The sequence below is a fragment of the Anomaloglossus baeobatrachus genome, chromosome 5, assembly GCF_048569485.1.
Source record: "Anomaloglossus baeobatrachus isolate aAnoBae1 chromosome 5, aAnoBae1.hap1, whole genome shotgun sequence".
Classification (NCBI taxonomy): domain Eukaryota; kingdom Metazoa; phylum Chordata; class Amphibia; order Anura; family Aromobatidae; genus Anomaloglossus; species Anomaloglossus baeobatrachus.
Genome location: NC_134357.1, coordinates 530854142 through 530877489, shown reverse-complemented (window position 1 = coordinate 530877489; position 23348 = coordinate 530854142). Strand labels below are relative to the sequence as shown.

The window sequence follows — 23348 nt, the reverse complement described above, 5'->3', positions numbered from 1 at the left end:
GGGGAGTTGCTGCGTGAACCTGTGGAAATACCTGCAGCAAAATGCGCAGTTACTTTCTCCCGTGGGCACATGGCCTTAAATACAATGCAGTGAGGTGCCTTGATGTGAATATACTTAAAGGTATCCTGTCATCAGATTTTCCCCTATAACCTGCGGCCACCACCAGTGAGCTCTTAGATACAGCATTCTAGGATACTATATATTATAGCCCAGGCCACTCACCTCGGGGGGCGGTTCAGTTCGATGGGCATCGCTGCTCTCGGTCTTGCGCCTCCTCCATCTTGTGCAGTCGCTGTCCGCCTTCCTATCCCCTTGTGGATGACACATCCTATGTCATCCACACAGAGGTCTCCATTGCACTCCTGGGCATGCGCACTTTGATCTGCGCAGCAGAGGGCAGAGAAAAGTAGTGTAATGCGCAGGCATGGGGAAAGGTTAAAGACCACTCGAGTATGCACACTACAGTACTTTGATCTGCCATCAGCAGAACAGAAAAAAGTGAGCAGGAGCACAATGGAGGCTTCTGTGTAAATGGCATAGGATGCGTCATCCACCTGGAGCTGGGAAGGAGAATGGCGATCGCACAAGATGGAGGATAAGCTAAACCGAGAGCAGCGACACCCATTACAGTGGACCACCCCCTAGGTGAGTATAATGAAGGTCCTTTATTGTTATAGAGTGGCTTGGGCATTTATATACAGTGTCCTGGAATGCGGTATATAAGAGCTTACTGGTGGTAACTGCAGCTAATAGGGGCCAAATCTGGTGAGAGGTTTCCTTTTCAAAACAGCTAAAAAATATATAAAACTGGCACAAAAATAGACATCAAAGTATATTATTGAAAGGGTAAAATGACTGATCTCACATTAAAGCATCACTATGTATATAATGGTTGTGAGAGATCAGTTGCCCAAAGTCATTTATCCCTTTTAATAATATACTTTGGTGCCCATTTTTGTACCAGTTGTATAATTTTTTTGCCTGCCCTTAAGTGTATTCACATCAGGGCACCGCACTGCATGTGTTTTGTTATTATTTTTATTTTTGTTCATAAAGCTGTAAAAAAATGAAAATAAATACAGTTATGCTCCAAGGTTTACATACCCGGTAGGTTTTTTGCTTTCTTTGCCTTTTTTCAGAGAATATGAATGATAACACAAAATCTTTCTTTCCACTCATGGCTAGTGGTTGGGTGAAGCCATTTATTGTCAAACTACTGTGTTTTCTTTTTTTAAATCATAACCAAAAATATCCAAATGACCCTCATCAAAAGTTCACATATCCTAGTGATTTTGGCCTGATAACATGTATAGAAATTGACACAAATGGGTTTGAATGGCTAATAAAGGTAACATCCTCACTTGTGACCTGTTTGCTTGTAATCAGTGTGTGTATAAAAGCTGAATGAGTTTCTGGGACACAGATAGACTCTTGTATCCTTCATTCAGCCACTGACGTTTCTGGATTGTGAGTCATTTGGAAAGCAAAAGAATTGTCAACGGATCTACGGAAAAAGGTAGTTGAACTGTATAAAACAGGAAAGGGATAGAACAAGATATCCAAGGAATTGATAATGAAAGTCAGCAGTGTTCAAACTGTGATTAACAAATGGAAAATCAGGGGCTCTGTAAAAACCAAACCACGATCAGGTAGACCAACAAAAATTTCAGCCACAACTGCCAGGAAAATGGTTCAGGATGCAAAGAAAAACCCACAAATAACTTCAGTTGAAATACAGAACTCACTGAAAACACTGTGGTTGTTTCAAGATGCACAATAAGGAGGCACTTAAAGAAAAATGTGCTGCATGGTTGAGTCACTAGAGGAAAGCCATTACTGCGAAAATGCCACGAAGTATCTCACTGACAATAGGCCAAACATCACAGAGACAAGCCTCCAAACTTCTGGGAGAAGGCAATTTGGAGTGATGAGACCAAAATTGCAAGTGCCAGCTCACTAATTGGTGTGCAACATGCCCATGTGCTGGAACTCAACATTACATACATTGGCAAGGCTTTGTGTGCAGCAGAGGGCAGTAGCTGAACACTAGCTACAACATGCCAGTCGGTATTCCAGTCAACCTCCTCACATAAAAACCGATGAGTGGCCATGAATATCTGACATCTGTGAGGTTCTACAAAACTTTGAGGAGTCAACCAAGATACCACCATAATAAGCCATCCCATAACCATAACCATCCCACTTCTGTGTCTGCTCAAACGCTCGTGGCTCACAATTAAAAAGGAAGCTTTGCAATGTGGACCTTGTGGCGATGTTGGAAGAAAGTACACTGGGTGATAATACCCAACCCTGCCTCTTCTCAGCGCGGATTAGGTGATAATGAGGAGGAGGTAGATGAGGAGGAACAGGAGATGGTTGCTTGCACTATAGAGGGTATTACCCACACCAGCTTCATCCCATCTGTTCAGTGTGGATGGACTGAAGATGAGGAGGAGGAGATGGAGAATCTTTCAACTGATGGGGACAGGGAATTATTGCCTGTTGGGAGGCTGGCATACATGGCTATCTTTATGTCCCGCTGACTTTCCCATGACCCTTGTGTTATAGACATCTTTGCCAACACTGATTGTTCACCCTTTTTGACCCATGCAACAAGGAGAACTTTCCATCTCTCCTTACAGAGATGGCTAGTAAAGTGGTGCCATAACAGAAGGCCAAAGAATTAGTGGAAAAATTCCCATCTGATAACACTGGAAGCAGAGGTCATCGTTCCTTAGGCAACCAAGGAAAAGAGACAAGGTAGACACACACCAAGTCCAACAGAGGCAGGGGAACACTATCAAAGGTCTTGGACAATTTCATTAGCCCCTCCCAGCACTCAGGCCCTTATGTGTCTGTAGTCTGACAAGGAGGGAAAAGGTAATGAAGGAGTACCTAGCGAACCGTATTAACGTCCACCACTGTTCCTCTATGCTGTACAACTACTTGGTATCCAAGCTGGACACGTTGCATGAACTGCCCCACTACGTCTTGGAGGTGTGTTTTGTTAGAGTGGGTTTTTAGTGCCACTGGGGGCATAATAACGGATAGGTGTATCCACTTGTCAACTGAAAATGCTGAGAAGCTGACTCTTATTAAAATGAACAAGGTCTAGATGGAGATTGGCCCAGATTTCCCATCCCCACTGGATGACAACTGAAGAACACGAAGCCAATTCTAATATTCTTTTTTTCTGTTGTATTCCCATGCACCCCAACCCACCCAAACAAGGTTATAAAGTTCTTGTTTTCTTTTTTTTTGGTGTCCTTCTACTCCTCCACCATATTAACATTATCATGATGCGACCATCACTCTTAATTTTTCCAGGGTGTGTATGATGCCATCCTACATAATTTTCACAGGATTCCCTTATATATAATTATCCTAGTCAGGGGTAAATGTTCTTCAGCCCTTGCGCATTGGCTAGGAATCCCACTTCATAATGGGGAAAAAAAATTGTATTCTGAGGACCTCCTCTATGTGTCTTCCATGGTGTATTGCAGTCCCTTCTATAGTTCTAATTTTTGGCAGGGCTTGCACATAGTGCATAGGCTTTACCAGATCAGGAGTCCCACTCCTTAATAATGGGAAGAACATTTTTCATGAGACCCTCCTCTGTGCGTCTTCCAGGGTGTATTGCAGTCCCTCTTTCTAATTTTTTGTAACCCCTGCACACAGTGCATAGGCTTTACCAGACTAGGAGTCCCACTCCTTAATAATGGGGACAAAATTCTGAAGCTCTCCACTACATGTCTTCCAGAGTGTATTAGAATCCCCCTTCTAATTTTTGGTAGCCCTTGCACTTAGTGCACAGGCTTTATTAATCCCACTAGCTAACCATTTTAACAGAATATGTATTACGCACTCCTTTATGTTTATTTGTGCAAGGAACGAAAAGCAAATAATGCTGTAACAGTGACCAAGAGTTGGTGTAAGGGTTCTCTCACACTGGCATAAAAAACAGACTAGTGCAATATGAGGGAAAAAAAAGCATTATACTCAGACCAGTGTTAGTAAATGAGGCAGAGCAGGTCTGTGAGTTTTTCCTCAGCTCAAATCAAACTGAAGAAAAAATTGCAGCATGCTGCGATCGCACTCATCTATCGGACACAATTGTTCAACGCAAGTTAATGGATGAGAGAAACGAAAATCGGACGTCACACGTATGTCCATGTGACATCTGTTCTTTACGGACACATCACTATTCTGGAGCACAGAACACTGTGAATGGTCCTGTAAGTGATTATAGAATGATAGCTGCTGAGGAAAAACAATACATTTCATACGGATGGTAGATGAGAAAAAATATCACACATTCGCATGACAAAAGGCTACCAAAAGGAATTCACTCGTCCAACTTATCAGGTGCGGAATCGGAACAGATTTTTATATCCCAGTGTGAAAATATCCTAAGTAAAAGACCGGGAGAAACTTCTACACGGACGCAGCAAATCTATAAGAGAGAGCATCGGACCCCGGAACTGAGCTCAGATCAGAGAAATGGGGGAGTAAGGGGAAAACTGGATGCGATGGGGGACACACAATCATAAATACATAAATCTGTACACGTCATTCACACGTGGCTCTGCTCTTTAAACATGCGGTTCTGCTCCATAAGCGTCATACACACACGGCTTCACTCTGCATAGCTCATAAACACAAGGCTCCGCACACGTCGTACACACACGACTCTGCTCCACATACATCATACACACACAGCTCCACTCTTTACACACGCGGTTCTACTCTGTAAACCACATACACACAGCTCCGCACACATTGTACACACACAGATCCACACCACAAACTTCTTACGCACGCGGCTCTGCTCCGCACACATCTTACGCAAGCGACTTTGGTCCGCACACATCTTACGCACGTGGCTTTGCTCCGCACACGTCTTACGCAAGCAGCTCTGCTCCGTACACACATGCCTTCCCTCCGTACACAAGAGGCTCTACTCTGTACATGTCATGCACACACTGCTCTGCACACGTTGTATACACGTGACTCCTCTCCATACACCTCGTACACACACGGCTCCGCTTCGCACACCTCATACACACACGGCTCCGCTCCGTACACCTCGTACACACACACGGCTCCGCTCCGTACACCTTGTACACACACTTGGCTCTGCTCAGTACACCTCGTACACACACGGCTCCGCTCCGTACACCTCGTACACACACGACTCTGCTCTGTACACCTCGTAAACACACGGCTCCGCTCCGTACACCTCGTACACATACGGCTCTGCTCCGTACACCTCGTACACACACGGCTCCGCTCCGTACACCTCGTACACACACACGGCTCTGCTCCGTACACCTCGCACACACACGGCTCTGCTCTGTACACCTCGTAAACACACGGCTCCGCTCCGTACACCTCGTACACATACGGCTCTGCTCCGTACACCTCGTACACACACGGCTCCGCTCCGTACACCTCGTACACACACACGGCTCTGCTCCGTACACCTCGCACACACACGGCTCTGCTCTGTACACCTCGTACACATACGGCTCTGCTCCGTACACCTCGTACACACACGGCTCCGCTCACCTCATACACACACGCCTCCGCTCCGTACACCTCATACACACACGGCTCCGCTCCGTACACCTCATACACACACTGCTACGCTCCGTACACCTCGTACACGCACGGCTCTGCTCAGTACACCTCATACACACACGGCTCCGCTCACCTCGTACACACACGGCTCCGCTCCGTACACCTCGTACACCCACGGCTCCGCTCCTTACACCTCGTACACACGCGGCTCCACTACATCCACACTGTAAACCCCTCCTGACCCCACACATAACCTTCCCCTCAACCAGCACCATGACACCCAGCACAGCAGAGTCCTGCATACGCTGAGGAGCTGATCATGTGACCCCTGACTCCTCCCCTCCATGTGACATCATCACAGGTCCTGGAAGCACAGAGCAGCCTTAGAAATTTAGGGTTGACGCTAGAATGTATGGGCTCCTTCCAGGTTAGTGGGCGTGAGATGTTTCCTCCCCACCACTACAATCATGCAAGCTCCGCTCCCTGCACCCCCCTCCCCCCACATCTGCAGCTCTTACCCCCAAACCCACGCTTTTAATATAAACAACTCCATCACGTCATGGACTTAGAAAAATAATGTTTATTCTGACTGGAAAACATCCGGCTGCATTTTGAACACGCCCCTATCACATGACAGATTACTTCATACCTGGAAGGAGCCTGTACACTCTAGCATCTACCATATATCTTGTGTGCGGCTCTGCAGGTGGAGGTATGTGGAGAGTCCCCATTACTGGGGATAATAGCCTCTTACACTTTCTGTTGATGCTGTTGTCCTCGGAGATGTGAGATAGTCACCACGTGACAGTTGTATAGAGACTAATGAGGCCGTTGTGGATGAGGTTTCTGGGAGTTTGTTGTCCCCATAGTGACACGTATTATTACGAACACTGTATATTAATTTTTTATAGATTTACGATCTGTATTTAACCTATTTCTTAAATCTCTCCTTAGTGCGCTCGCATACGGTAACATCCGGCCTGTGATTGCTCCTGTGATGCCCTGCACTACTGTAGTACAGAGTATTATCCCTCCGGTCAGTGTAATACTAATGGCCCCATACACATTACATAACATCCGGCCTGTGATTGCTCCGGTGATGCCCTGCACTACTGTAGTACAGAGTATTATCCCTCCGGTCAGTGTAATACTAATGGCCCCATACACATTACATAACATCCGGCCTGTGATTGCTCCGGTGATGCCCTGCACTACTGTAGTACAGAGTATTATCCCTCCGGTCAGTGTAACACTAATGGCCCCATACACATTACATAACATCCGGCCTGTGATTGCTCTGGTGACACCCTGCACTACTGTAGTACAGAGTATTATCCCTCCGCTCAGTGTAACACTAATGGCCCCATACACATTACATAACATCCGGCCTGTGATTGCTCCGGTGACGTACTGCACTACTGTAGTACAGAGTATTATCCCTCCGCTCAGTGTAATACTATTGGCCCCATACACGTTACATAACATCCGGCCTGTGATTGCTCCGGTGACGCCCTGCACTACTGTAGTACAGAGTATTATCCCTCCGCTCAGTGTAATACTAATGGCCCCATACACATTACATAACATCCGGCCTGTGATTGCTCCGGTGACGCCCTGCACTACTGTAGTACCGAGTATTATCCCTCCGGTCAGTGTAATACTAATGGCCCCATACACATTACATAACATCCGGCCTGTGATTGCTCCGGTGGCACCCTGCACTACTGTAGTACAGAGTATTATCCCTCCGGTCAGTGTAATACTAATAGCCCCATACACATTACATAACATCCGGCCTGTGATTGCTCCGGTGACGTACTGCTCTACTGTAGTACAGAGTATTATCCCTCCGCTCAGTGTAATACTAATGGCCCCATACACATTACATAACATCCGGTCTGTGATTGCTCCGGTGACGTCCTGCTCTACTGTAGTACAGAGTATTATCCCTCCAGTCAGTGTAATACTAATGGCCCCATACACATTAAATAACATCCGGCCTGTGATTGCTCCGGTGACGTCCTGCTCTACTGTAGTACAGAGTATTATCCCTCCTGTCAGTGTAATACTAATGGCTCCATACACATTACATAACATCCGGCCTGTGATTCCTCCGGTGACGCTCTGCACTACTGTAGTACAGAGCATTATCCCTCCGGGCAGTGTAATACTAATGGCCCCATACACATTACATAACATCCGGCCTGTGATTGCTCCGGTGACGCCCTGCTCTACTGTAGTACAGAGTATTATCCCTCCGGCCAGTGTAATACTAATGGCCTCATACACATTACATAACATCCGGCCTGTGATTGCTCCAGTGACGCCCTGCACTACTATAGTACAGAGTATTATCCCTCCGGTCAGTGTAATACTAATGGCCTCATACACATTACATAACATCCGGCCTGTGATTGCTCCAGTGACGCCCTGCACTACTGTAGTACAGAGTATTATCCCTCCGGTCAGTGTAATACTAATGGCCCCATACACATTACATAACATCCGGCCTGTGATTGCTCCGGTGATGCCCTGCACTATTGTAGTACAGAGTATTATCCCTCCGGTCAGTGTAATACTAATTGCCCCATACACATTACATAACATCCGGCCTGTGATTGCTCCGGTGACGCCCTGTACTACTGTAGTACAGAGTATTATCCCTCCGGTCAGTGTAATACTAATGGCCCCATACACATTACATAACATCCGGCCTGTGATTGCTCCGGTGACGCCCTGCACTACTGTAGTACAGAGTATTATCCCTCCGCTCAGTGTAATACTAATGGCCCCATACACATTACATAACATCCGGCCTGTGATTGCTCCGGTGACGCCCTGCACTACTATAGTACAGAGTATTATCCCTCCGGTCAGTGTAATACTAATGGCCTCATACACATTACATAACATCCGGCCTGTGATTGCTCCAGTGACGCCCTGCACTACTGTAGTACAGAGTATTATCCCTCCGGTCAGTGTAATACTAATGGCCCCATACACATTACATAACATCCGGCCTGTGATTGCTCCGGTGACGCCCTGCACTACTGTAGTACAGAGTATTGTCCCTCCGCTCAGTGTAATACTAATGGCCCCATACACATTACATAACATCCGGTCTGTGATTGCTCCGGTGACGCCCTGCACTACTGTAGTACAGAGTATTATCCCTCCGGCCAGTGTAATACTAATGGCCTCATACACCTTACATAACATCCGGCCTGTGATTGCTCCGGTGACGCCCTGCACTACTATAGTACAGAGTATTATCCCTCCGGTCAGTGTAATACTAATGGCCTCATACACATTACATAACATCCGGTCTGTGATTGCTCCAGTGACGCCCTGCACTACTATAGTACAGAGTATTATCCCTCCGGTCAGTGTAATACTAATGGCCTCATACACATTACATAACATCCGGCCTGTGATTGCTCCAGTGACGCCCTGCACTACTGTAGTACAGAGTATTATCCCTCCGGTCAGTGTAATACTAATGGCCCCATACACATTACATAACATCCGGCCTGTGATTGCTCCGGTGATGCCCTGCACTATTGTAGTACAGAGTATTATCCCTCCGGTCAGTGTAATACTAATTGCCCCATACACATTACATAACATCCGGCCTGTGATTGCTCCGGTGACGCCCTGTACTACTGTAGTACAGAGTATTATCCCTCCGGTCAGTGTAATACTAATGGCCCCATACACATTACATAACATCCGGCCTGTGATTGCTCCGGTGACGCCCTGCACTACTGTAGTACAGAGTATTATCCCTCCGCTCAGTGTAATACTAATGGCCCCATACACATTACATAACATCCGGCCTGTGATTGCTCCGGTGACGCCCTGCACTACTATAGTACAGAGTATTATCCCTCCGGTCAGTGTAATACTAATGGCCTCATACACATTACATAACATCCGGCCTGTGATTGCTCCAGTGACGCCCTGCACTACTGTAGTACAGAGTATTATCCCTCCGGTCAGTGTAATACTAATGGCCCCATACACATTACATAACATCCGGCCTGTGATTGCTCCGGTGACGCCCTGCACTACTGTAGTACAGAGTATTGTCCCTCCGCTCAGTGTAATACTAATGGCCCCATACACATTACATAACATCCGGTCTGTGATTGCTCCGGTGACGCCCTGCACTACTGTAGTACAGAGTATTATCCCTCCGGCCAGTGTAATACTAATGGCCTCATACACATTACATAACATCCGGCCTGTGATTGCTCCAGTGACGCCCTGCACTACTGTAGTACAGAGTATTATCCCTCCGGTCAGTGTAATACTAATGGCCTCATACACATTACATAACATCCGGCCTGTGATTGCTCCAGTGACGCCCTGCACTACTGTAGTACAGAGTATTATCCCTCCGGTCAGTGTAATACTAATGGCCCCATACACATTACATAACATCCGGCCTGTGATTGCTCTGGTGACGCCCTGCACTACTGTAGTACAGAGTATTATCGCTCCGCTCAGTGTAATACTAATAGCCCCATTCACATTACATAACATCCGGCCTGTGATTGCTCCGGTGACGCCCTGCACTACTGTAGTACAGAGTATTATCCCTCCGGCCAGTGTAATACTAATGGCCCCATACACATTACATAACATCCAGCCTGTGACTACTCCGGTGATGCCCTGCACTACTGTAGTACAGAGTATTATCCCTCCGGCCAGTGTAATACTAATGGCCTCATACACATTACATAACATCCGGTCTGTGATTGCTCCGGTGACGTCCTGCTCTACTGTAGTACAGAGTATTATCCCTCCGGCCAGTGTAATACTAATGGCCTCATACACATTACATAACATCCGGTCTGTGATTGCTCCGGTGACGTCCTGCACTACTGTAGTACAGTGTATTATCCCTCCAGTCAGTGTAATACTAATGGCCCCATACACATTACATAACATCCGGTCTGTGATTGCTCCGGTGATGCCCTGCACTACTGTAGTACAGAGTATTATCCCTCTGGTCAGTGTAATACTAATGGCTCCATACACATTACATAACATCCGGCCTGTGATTGCTCCAGTGATGCCCTGCACTACTGTAATACAGACTATTATCCCTCCGCTCAGTGTAATACTAATGGCCCCATACACATTACATAACATCCGGCCTGTGATTGCTCCGGTGATGCCCTGCACTACTGTAGTACAGAGCATTATCCCTCCGGGCAGTGTAATACTAATGGCCCCATACACATTACATAACATCCGGCCTGTGATTGCTCCGGTGACGCCCTGCTCTACTGTAGTACAGAGTATTATCCCTCCGGCCAGTGTAATACTAATGGCCTCATACACATTACATAACATCCGGTCTGTGATTGCTCCGGTGATGCCCTGCACTACTGTAGTACAGAGTATTATCCCTCCGGTCAGTGTAATACTAATGGCTCCATACACATTACATAACATCCGGTCTGTGATTGCTCCGGTGATGCCCTGCACTACTGTAGTACAGAGTATTATCCCTCCGCTCAGTGTAATACTAATGGCCTCATACACATTACATAACATCCGGCCTGTGATTGCTCCGGTGACGCCCTGCACTACTGTAGTACAGAGTATTGTCCCTCCGGTCAGTGTAATACTAATGGCCTCATACACATTACATAACATCCGGCCTGTGATTGCTCCGGTGACGCCCTGCACTACTGTAGTACAGAGTATTATCCCTCCGCTCAGTGTAATACTAATGGCCCATACACATTACATAACATCCAGCCTGTGATTGCTCCGGTGACGTCCTGCACTACTGTAGTACAGAGTATTATCCCTCCGGCCAGTGTAATACTAATGGCCTCATACACATTACATAACATCCGGCCTGTGATTGCTCCGGTGACGCCCTGCACTACTGTAGTACAGAATATTATCCCTCCGGCCAGTGTAATACTAATGGCCTCATACACATTACATAACATCCGGCCTGTGATTGCTCCGGTGACGCCCTGCACTACTGTAGTACAGAGTATTATCCCTCCGGTCAGTGTAATACTAATGGCCTCATACACATTACATAACATCCGGCCTGTGATTGCTCCAGTGACGCCCTGCACTACTGTAGTACAGAGTATTATCCCTCCGCTCAGTGTAATACTAATAGCCCCATACACATTACATAACATCCGGCCTGTGATTGCTCCGGTGACGCCCTGCACTACTGTAGTACAGAGTATTATCCCTCCGGCCAGTGTAATACTAATGGCCTCATACACATTACATAGCATCCGGCCTGTGATTGCTCCGGTGACGCCCTGCACTACTGTAGTACAGAGTATTATCCCTCCGCTCAGTGTAATACCAATGGCCCCATACACATTACATAACATCCAGCCTGTGATTACTCCGGTGATGCCCTGCACTACTGTAGTACAGAGTATTATCCCTCCGGCCAGTGTAATACTAATGGCCCCATACACATTACATAACATCCGGCCTGTGATTGCTCCAGTGACGCCCTGCACTACTGTAGTACAGAGTATTATCCCTCCGGTCAGTGTAATACTAATAGCCCCATACACATTACATAACATCCGGCCTGTGATTGCTCCGGTGACGCCCTGCACTACTGTAGTACAGAGTATTATCCCTCCGCTCAGTGTAATACCAATGGCCCCATACACATTACATAACATCCAGCCTGTGATTACTCCGGTGACGTCCTGCTCTACTGTAGTACAGAGTATTATCCCTCTGGTCAGTGTAATACTAATGGCTCCATACACATTACATAACATCCGGCCTGTGATTGCTTTGGTGACGCCCTGCACTACTGTAGTACAGAGTATTATCCCTCCGGTCAGTGTAATACTAATGGCCCCATACACATTACACAACATCCGACCTGTGATTGCTCCGGTGATGCCCTGCACTACTGTAGTACAGAGCATTATCCCTCCGGGCAGTGTAATACTAATGGCCTCATACACATTACATAACATCCGGCCTGTGATTGCTCCGGTGACGCCCTGCACTACTGTAGTACAGAGTATTATCCTTCCGGTCAGTGTAATACTAATGGCCTCATACACATTACATAACATTCGGCCTGTGATTGCTCCGGTGACGCCCTGCACTACTGTAGTACAGAGTATTATCCCTCCGCTCAGTGTAATACTAATGGCCTCATACACATTACATAACATCCGGCCTGTGATTGCTTTGGTGACGCCCTGCACTACTGTAGTACAGAGTATTATCCCTCCGCTCAGTGTAATACTAATGGCCTCATACACATTACATAACATCCGGCCTGTGATTGCTCCGGTGACGCCCTGCACTACTGTAGTACAGAGTATTATCCCTCCGCTCAGTGTAATACTAATGGCCTCATACACATTACATAACATTCGGCCTGTGATTGCTCCGGTGACGCCCTGCACTACTGTAGTACAGAGTATTATCCTTCCGGTCAGTGTAATACTAATGGCCTCATACACATTACATAACATTCGGCCTGTGATTGCTCCGGTGACGCCCTGCACTACTGTAGTACAGAGTATTATCCCTCCGCTCAGTGTAATACTAATGGCCCCATACACATTACGTAACATCCGGCCTGTGATTGCTCCAGTGACGCCCTGCACTACTGTAGTACAGAGTATTATCCCTCCGCTCAGTGTAATACTAATGCCCCATACACATTACATAACATCCGGCCTGTGATTGCTCCAGTGATGCCCTGCACTACTGTAGTACAGAGTATTATCGCTCCGCTAAGTGTAATACTAATAGCCCCATACACATTACATAACATCCGGCCTGTGATTGCTCCGGTGATGCCCTGCACAGTGCACTACTGTAGTACAGAGTATTATCCCTCCGGCCAGTGTAATACTAATGGCCTCATACACATTACATAACATCCGGCCTGTGATTGCTCCGGTGACGCCCTGCACTACTGTAGTACAGAGTATTATCCCTCCGGTCAGTGTAATACTAATGGCCCCATACACATTACATAACATCCGGCCTGTGATTGCTCCGGTGATGCCCTGCACTACTGTAGTACAGAGTATTATCCCTCCGGCCAGTGTAATACTAATGGCCCCATACACATTACATAACATCCGGCCTGTGATTGCTCCAGTGACGCCCTGCACTACTGTAGTACAGAGTATTATCCCTCCGGTCAGTGTAATACTAATAGCCCCATACACATTACATAACATCCGGCCTGTGATTGCTCCGGTGACGCCCTGCACTACTGTAGTACAGAGTATTATCCCTCCGCTCAGTGTAATACCAATGGCCCCATACACATTACATAACATCCAGCCTGTGATTACTCCGGTGACGTCCTGCTCTACTGTAGTACAGAGTATTATCCCTCTGGTCAGTGTAATACTAATGGCTCCATACACATTACATAACATCCGGCCTGTGATTGCTTTGGTGACGCCCTGCACTACTGTAGTACAGAGTATTATCCCTCCGGTCAGTGTAATACTAATGGCCCCATACACATTACACAACATCCGACCTGTGATTGCTCCGGTGATGCCCTGCACTACTGTAGTACAGAGCATTATCCCTCCGGGCAGTGTAATACTAATGGCCTCATACACATTACATAACATCCGGCCTGTGATTGCTCCGGTGACGCCCTGCACTACTGTAGTACAGAGTATTATCCTTCCGGTCAGTGTAATACTAATGGCCTCATACACATTACATAACATTCGGCCTGTGATTGCTCCGGTGACGCCCTGCACTACTGTAGTACAGAGTATTATCCCTCCGCTCAGTGTAATACTAATGGCCTCATACACATTACATAACATCCGGCCTGTGATTGCTTTGGTGACGCCCTGCACTACTGTAGTACAGAGTATTATCCCTCCGCTCAGTGTAATACTAATGGCCTCATACACATTACATAACATCCGGCCTGTGATTGCTCCGGTGACGCCCTGCACTACTGTAGTACAGAGTATTATCCCTCCGCTCAGTGTAATACTAATGGCCTCATACACATTACATAACATTCGGCCTGTGATTGCTCCGGTGACGCCCTGCACTACTGTAGTACAGAGTATTATCCTTCCGGTCAGTGTAATACTAATGGCCTCATACACATTACATAACATTCGGCCTGTGATTGCTCCGGTGACGCCCTGCACTACTGTAGTACAGAGTATTATCCCTCCGCTCAGTGTAATACTAATGGCCCCATACACATTACGTAACATCCGGCCTGTGATTGCTCCAGTGACGCCCTGCACTACTGTAGTACAGAGTATTATCCCTCCGCTCAGTGTAATACTAATGCCCCATACACATTACATAACATCCGGCCTGTGATTGCTCCAGTGATGCCCTGCACTACTGTAGTACAGAGTATTATCGCTCCGCTAAGTGTAATACTAATAGCCCCATACACATTACATAACATCCGGCCTGTGATTGCTCCGGTGATGCCCTGCACAGTGCACTACTGTAGTACAGAGTATTATCCCTCCGGCCAGTGTAATACTAATGGCCTCATACACATTACATAACATCCGGCCTGTGATTGCTCCGGTGACGCCCTGCACTACTGTAGTACAGAGTATTATCCCTCCGGTCAGTGTAATACTAATGGCCCCATACACATTACATAACATCCAGCCTGTGATTACTCCGGTGATGCCCTGCACTACTGTAGTACAGAGTATTATCCCTCCGGTCAGTGTAATACTAATGGCCTCATACACATTACATAACATCCGGCCTGTGATTGCTCCGGTGACGTCCTGCTCTACTGTAGTACAGAGTATTATCCCTCCGCTCAGTGTAATACTAATGGCCCCATACACATTACATAACATCCGGCCTGTGATTGCTCCGGTGATGCCCTGCCCTACTGTAGTACAGAGTATTATCCCTCCGGCCAGTGTAATACTAATGGCCCCATACACATTACATAACATCCAGCCTGTGATTACTCCGGTGATGCCCTGCACTACTGTAGTACAGAGTATTATCCCTCCGGCCAGTGTAATACTAATGGCCCCATACACATTACATAACATCCGGCCTGTGATTGCTCCTGTGATGCCCTGCACAGTGCACTACTGTAGTACAGAGTATTATCCCTCCGGCCAGTGTAATACTAATGGCCTCATACACATTACATAACATCCGGCCTGTGATTGCTCCGGTGACGCCCTGCACTACTGTAGTACAGAGTATTATCCCTCCGGTCAGTGTAATACTAATGGCCCCATACACATTACATAACATCCAGCCTGTGATTACTCCGGTGATGCCCTGCACTACTGTAGTACAGAGTATTATCCCTCCGGTCAGTGTAATACTAATGGCCTCATACACATTACATAACATCCGGCCTGTGATTGCTCCGGTGACGCCCTGCACTACTGTAGTACAGAGTATTATCCCTCCGGCCAGTGTAATACTAATGGCCCCATACACATTACATAACATCCAGCCTGTGATTGCTCCGGTGATGCCCTGCACTACTGTAGTACAGAGTATTATCCCTCCGGCCAGTGTAATACTAATGGCTCCATACACATTACATAACATCCGGCCTGTGATTGCTCCGGTGATGCCCTGCACTACTGTAGTACAGAGTATTATCCCTCCGCTCAGTGTAATACTAATGGCCCCATACACATTACATAACATCCAGCCTGTGATTACTCCGGTGATGCCCTGCACTACTGTAGTACAGAGTATTATCCCTCCGGCCAGTGTAATACTAATGGCCCCATACACATTACATAACATCCGGCCTGTGATTGCTCCTGTGATGCCCTGCACAGTGCACTACTGTAGTACAGAGTATTATCCCTCCGGCCAGTGTAATACTAATGGCCTCATACACATTACATAACATCCGGCCTGTGATTGCTCCGGTGACGCCCTGCACTACTGTAGTACAGAGTATTATCCCTCCGGTCAGTGTAATACTAATGGCCCCATACACATTACATAACATCCAGCCTGTGATTACTCCGGTGATGCCCTGCACTACTGTAGTACAGAGTATTATCCCTCCGGTCAGTGTAATACTAATGGCCTCATACACATTACATAACATCCGGCCTGTGATTGCTCCGGTGACGCCCTGCACTACTGTAGTACAGAGTATTATCTTTCCGGTCAGTGTAATACTAATAGCCTCATACACATTACATAACATCCGGCCTGTGATTGCTCCGGTGACGTCCTGCTCTACTGTAGTACAGAGTATTATCCCTCCGCTCAGTGTAATACTAATGGCCCCATACACATTACATAACATCCGGCCTGTGATTGCTCCGGTGATGCCCTGCACTACTGTAGTACAGAGTATTATCCCTCCGGCCAGTGTAATACTAATGGCCCCATACACATTACATAACATCCAGCCTGTGATTACTCCGGTGATGCCCTGCACTACTGTAGTACAGAGTATTATCCCTCCGGCCAGTGTAATACTAATGGCCTCATACACATTACATAACATCCGGTCTGTGATTGCTCCGGTGACGTCCTGCTCTACTGTAGTACAGAGTATTATCCCTCCAGTCAGTGTAATACTAATGGCCCCATACACATTACATAACATCCTTTCTGTGATTGCTCCGGTGACGTCCTGCACTACTGTAGTACAGAGTATTATCCCTCTGGTCAGTGTAATACTAATGGCTCCATACACATTACATAACATCCGGCCTGTGATTGCTTTGGTGACGCCCTGCACTACTGTAATACAGACTATTATCCCTCCTCTCAGTGTAATACTAATGGCCCCATACACATTACATAACATCCGGCCTGTGATTGCTCCGGTGATGCCCTGCACTACTGTAGTACAGAGCATTATCCCTCCGGGCAGTGTAATACTAATGGCTCCATACACATTACATAACATCCGGCCTGTGATTGCTCCGGTGATGCCCTGCACTACTGTAGTACAGAGCATTATCCCTCCGGGCAGTGTAATACTAATGGCCCCATACACATTACATAACATCCGGCCTGTGATTGCTCCGGTGATGCCCTGCACTACTGTAGTACAGAGCATTATCCCTCCGGGCAGTGTAATACTAATGGCCCCATACACATTACATAACATCTGGTCTGTGATTGCTCCGGTGACGCCCTGCACTACTGTAGTACAGAGTATTATCCCTCCGGCCAGTGTAATACTAATGGCCTCATACACATTACATAACATCCGGTCTGTGATTGCTCCGGTGATGCCCTGCACTACTGTAGTACAGAGTATTATCCCTCCGGGCAGTGTAATACTAATGGCTCCATACACATTACATAACATCTGGTCTGTGATTGCTCCGGTGACGTCCTGCTCTACTGTAGTACAGAGTATTATCCCTCCGGCCAGTGTAATACTAATGGCCTCATACACATTACATAACATCCGGTCTGTGATTGCTCCGGTGATGCCCTGCACTACTGTAGTACAGAGTATTGTCCCTCCGGTCAGTGTAATACTAATGGCCCCATACACATTACATAACATCCGGCCTGTGATTGCTCCGGTGACGCCCTGCTCTACTGTAGTACAGAGCATTATCCCTCCGGGCAGTGTAATACTAATTGCTCCATACACATTACATAACATCCGGCCTGTGATTGCTCCGGTGACGCCCTGCTCTACTGTAGTACAGAGTATTATCCCTCCGGCCAGTGTAATACTAATGGCCCCATACACATTACATAACATCCGGTCTGTGATTGCTCCGGTGATGCACTGCACTACTGTAGTACAGAGTATTATCCCTCCGGTCAGTGTAATACTAATGGCCCCATACACATTACATAACATCCGGTCTGTGATTGCTCCGGTGATGCCCTGCACTACTGTAGTACAGAGTATTGTCCCTCCGGTCAGTGTAATACTAATGGCCCATACACATTACATAACATCCAGCCTGTGATTGCTCCGGTGACGTCCTGCACTACTGTAGTACAGAGTATTATCCCTCCGGCCAGTGTAATACTAATGGCCTCATACACATTACATAACATCTGGTCTGTGATTGCTCCGGTGATGCCCTGCACTACTGTAGTACAGAGTATTATCCCTCCGGTCAGTGTAATACTAATGGCCCCATACACATTACATAACATCCGGTCTGTGATTGCTCCGGTGATGCCCTGCACTACTGTAGTACAGAGTATTGTCCCTCCGGTCAGTGTAATACTAATGGCCCATACACATTACATAACATCCAGCCTGTGATTGCTCCGGTGACGTCCTGCACTACTGTAGTACAGAGTATTATCCCTCCGGCCAGTGTAATACTAATGGCCTCATACACATTACATAACATCCGGCCTGTGATTGCTCCGGTGACGCCCTGCACTACTGTAGTACAGAGTATTATCCCTCCGGCCAGTGTAATACTAATGGCCTCATACACATTACATAACATCCGGCCTGTGATTGCTCCGGTGACGCCCTGCACTACTGTAGTACAGAGTATTATCCCTCCGGTCAGTGTAATACTAATGGCCTCATACACATTACATAACATCCGGCCTGTGATTGCTCCGGTGACGTCCTGCACTACTGTAGTACAGAGTATTATCCCTCCGGCCAGTGTAATACTAATGGCCCCATACACATTACATAACATCCGGTCTGTGATTGCTCCGGTGATGCCCTGCACTACTGTAGTACAGAGTATTGTCCCTCCGGTCAGTGTAATACTAATGGCCCATACACATTACATAACATCCAGCCTGTGATTGCTCCGGTGACGTCCTGCACTACTGTAGTACAGAGTATTATCCCTCCGGCCAGTGTAATACTAATGGCCTCATACACATTACATAACATCCGGCCTGTGATTGCTCCGGTGACGCCCTGCACTACTGTAGTACAGAGTATTATCCCTCCGGCCAGTGTAATACTAATGGCCTCATACACATTACATAACATCCGGCCTGTGATTGCTCCGGTGATGCCCTGCACTACTGTAGTACAGAGTATTATCCCTCTGGTCAGTGTAATACTAATGGCCCCATACACATTACATAACATCCGGCCTGTGATTGCTCCGGTGATGCCCTGCACTACTGTAGTACAGAGTATTATCGCTCCGCTCAGTGTAATACTAATAGCCCCATACACATTACATAACATCCGGCCTGTGATTGCTCCGGTGACGCCCTGCACTACTGTAGTACCGAGTATTATCCCTCCGGTCAGTGTAATACTAATGGCCCCATACACATTACATAACATCCGGCCTGTGATTGCTCCGGTGACGTTCTGCTCTACTGTAGTACTTAGTATTATCCCTCCAGTCAGTGTAATACTAATGGCCCCATACACATTACACAACATCCGGCCTGTGATTGCTCCGGTGATGCCCTGCACTACTGTAATACAGACTATTATCCCTCCGCTCAGTGTAATACTAATGGCCCCATACACATTACATAACATCCGGCCTGTGATTGCTCCGGTGATGCCCTGCACTACTGTAGTACAGAATATTATCCCCCCGGTCAGTGTAATACTAATGGCCCCATACACATTACATAACATCCAGCCTGTGATTGCTCCGATGACGCCCTGCACTACTGTAGTACAGAGTATTATCCCTCCGCTCAGTGTAATACTAATGGCCCCATATACATTACATAACATCCGGCCTGTGATTGCTCCGGTGACGCCCTGCTCTACTGTAGTACAGAGTATTATCCCTCCGCTCAGTGTAATACTAATGGCCCCATACACATTACAAAACATCCGGCCTGTGATTGCTCCGGTGATGTCCTGCACTACTGTAGTACAGAGTATTATCCCTCCTGTCAGTGTAATACTAATGGCCCCATACACATTACATAACATCCGGCCTGTGATTGCTCCGGTGACGCCCTGCACTACTGTAGTACAGAGTATTATCCCTCCGGTCAGTGTAATACTAATGGCCCCATACACATTACATAACATCCGGCCTGTGATTGCTCCGGTGACGTTCTGCTCTACTGTAGTACAGAGTATTATCCCTCCAGTCAGTGTAATACTAATGGCCCCATACACATTACACAACATCCGGCCTGTGATTGCTCCGGTGATGCCCTGCACTACTGTAATACAGACTATTATCCCTCCGCTCAGTGTAATACTAATGGCCCCATACACATTACATAACATCCGGCCTGTGATTGCTCCGGTGATGCCCTGCACTACTGTAGTACAGAGTATTATCCCTCCAGTCAGTGTAATACTAATGGCCCCATACACATTACACAACATCCGGCCTGTGATTGCTCCGGTGATGCCCTGCACTACTGTAATACAGACTATTATCCCTCCGCTCAGTGTAATACTAATGGCCCCATACACATTACATAACATCCGGCCTGTGATTGCTCCGGTGATGCCCTGCACTACTGTAGTACAGAATATTATCCCCCCGGTCAGTGTAATACTAATGGCCCCATACACATTACATAACATCCAGCCTGTGATTGCTCCGGTGACGCCCTGCTCTACTGTAGTACAGAGTATTATCCCTCCGGTCAGTGTAATACTAATGGCCTCATACACATTACATAACATCCGGCCTGTGATTGCTCCGGTGACGTCCTGCACTACTGTAGTACAGAGTATTATCCCTCCATTCAGTGTAATACTAATGGCCCCATACACATTACATAACATCCGGCCTGTGATTGCTCCGGTGACGCCCTGCACTACTGTAGTACAGAGTATTATCTCTACGCTCAGTGTAATACTAATGGCCCCATACACATTACATAACATCCGGCCTGTGATTGCTCCGGTGACGTCCTGCTCTACTGTAGTACAGAGTATTATCCCTCCCGTCAGTGTAATACTAATGGCCCTATACACATTACATAACATCCGGCCTGTGATTGCTCCGGTGATGCCCTGCACTACTGTAGTACAGAGTATTATCCCTCCGGCCAGTGTAATACTAATGGCCCCATACACATTACATAACATCCGGCCTGTGATTGCTCCGGTGACGCCCTGCTCTACTGTAGTACAGAGTATTATCCCTCCGGTCAGTGTAATACTAATGGCCTCATACACATTACATAACATCCGGCCTGTGATTGCTCCGGTGACGTCCTGCACTACTGTAGTACAGAGTATTATCCCTCCATTCAGTGTAATACTAATGGCCCCATACACATTACATAACATCCGGCCTGTGATTGCTCCGGTGACGCCCTGCACTACTGTAGTACAGAGTATTATCTCTACGCTCAGTGTAATACTAATGGCCCCATACACATTACATAACATCCGGCCTGTGATTGCTCCGGTGACGCCCTGCACTACTGTAGTACAGAGTATTATCCCTCCCGTCAGTGTAATACTAATGGCCCCATACACATTACATAACATCCGGCCTGTGATTGCTCCGGTGACGTCCTGCTCTACTGTAGTACAGAGTATTATCCCTCCCGTCAGTGTAATACTAATGGCCCCATACACATTACATAACATCCGGCCTGTGATTGCTCCGGTGATGCCCTGCACTACTGTAGTACAGAGTATTATCCCTCCGGCCAGTGTAATACTAATGGCCCCATACACATTACATAACATCCGGCCTGTGATTGCTCCGGTGACACCCTGCACTACTGTAGTACAGAGTATTATCCCTCCAGTCAGTGTAATACTAATGCCCCATACACATTACATAACATCCGGCCTGTGATTGCTCCAGTGATGCCCTGCACTACTGTAGTACAGAGTATTATCCCTCCGGTCAGTGTAATACTAATGGCCCCATACACATTACATAACATCCGGCCTGTGATTGCTCCGGTGACGCCCTGCACTACTGTAGTACAGAGTATTATCCCTCCGGTCAGTGTAATACTAATGGCCCCATACACATTACATAACATCCGGCCTGTGATTGCTCCGGTGATGCCCTACACTACTGTAGTACAGAGTATTATCCCTCCGCTCAGTGTAATACTAATGGCCCCATACACATTACATAACATCCGGCCTGTGATTGCTCCGGTGACGTCCTGCACTACTGTAGTACAGAGTATTATCCCTCCGCTCAGTGTAATACTAATGGCCCCATACACATTACATAACATCCGGCCTGTGATTGCTCCGGTGACGCCCTGCACTACTGTAGTACAGAGTATTATCCCTCCGGTCAGTGTAATACTAATGGCCCCATACACATTACATAACATCCGGCCTGTGATTGCTCCAGTGATGCCCTGCACTACTGTAGTACAGAGTATTATCCCTCCGGTCAGTGTAATACTAATGGCCTCATACACATTACATAACATCCGGCCTGTGATTGCTCCGGTGACGTCCTGCACTACTGTAGTACAGAGTATTATCCCTCCATTCAGTGTAATACTAATGGCCCCATACACAGTACATAACATCCGGCCTGTGATTGCTCCGGTGATGTCCTGCACTACTGTAGTACAGAGTATTATCCCTCCGCTCAGTGTAATACTAATAGCCCCATACACATTACATAACATCCGGCCTGTGATTGCTCCGGTGACGTCCTGCACTACTGTAGTACAGAGTATTATCCCTCCATTCATTGTAATACTAATGGCCCCATACACATTACATAATATCCGGCCTGTGATTGCTCCGGTGATGCCCTGCACTACTGTAGTACAGAGTATTATCCCTAAGGGGCAGTGTAATACTAATGGCCCCATACACATTACATAACATCCGGCCTGTGATTGCTCCGGTGACGCCCTGCACTACTGTAGTA

General features: G+C 47.1%; 1 protein-coding gene across 1 annotated transcript in view; it reads left to right on the top strand.

The window, feature by feature from the left end:
* The first annotated feature begins 5998 nt into the window (after positions 1–5998).
* The window catches only part of LOC142312171 (uncharacterized), a 159162-nt gene continuing 141812 nt past the window's right edge, over positions 5999–23348 (top strand). The window contains exon 1 of the mRNA XM_075351073.1: positions 5999–6292. The gene's annotated coding sequence lies outside the window, so the exon portion shown is untranslated. The remainder of the gene's footprint in view (positions 6293–23348) is intronic.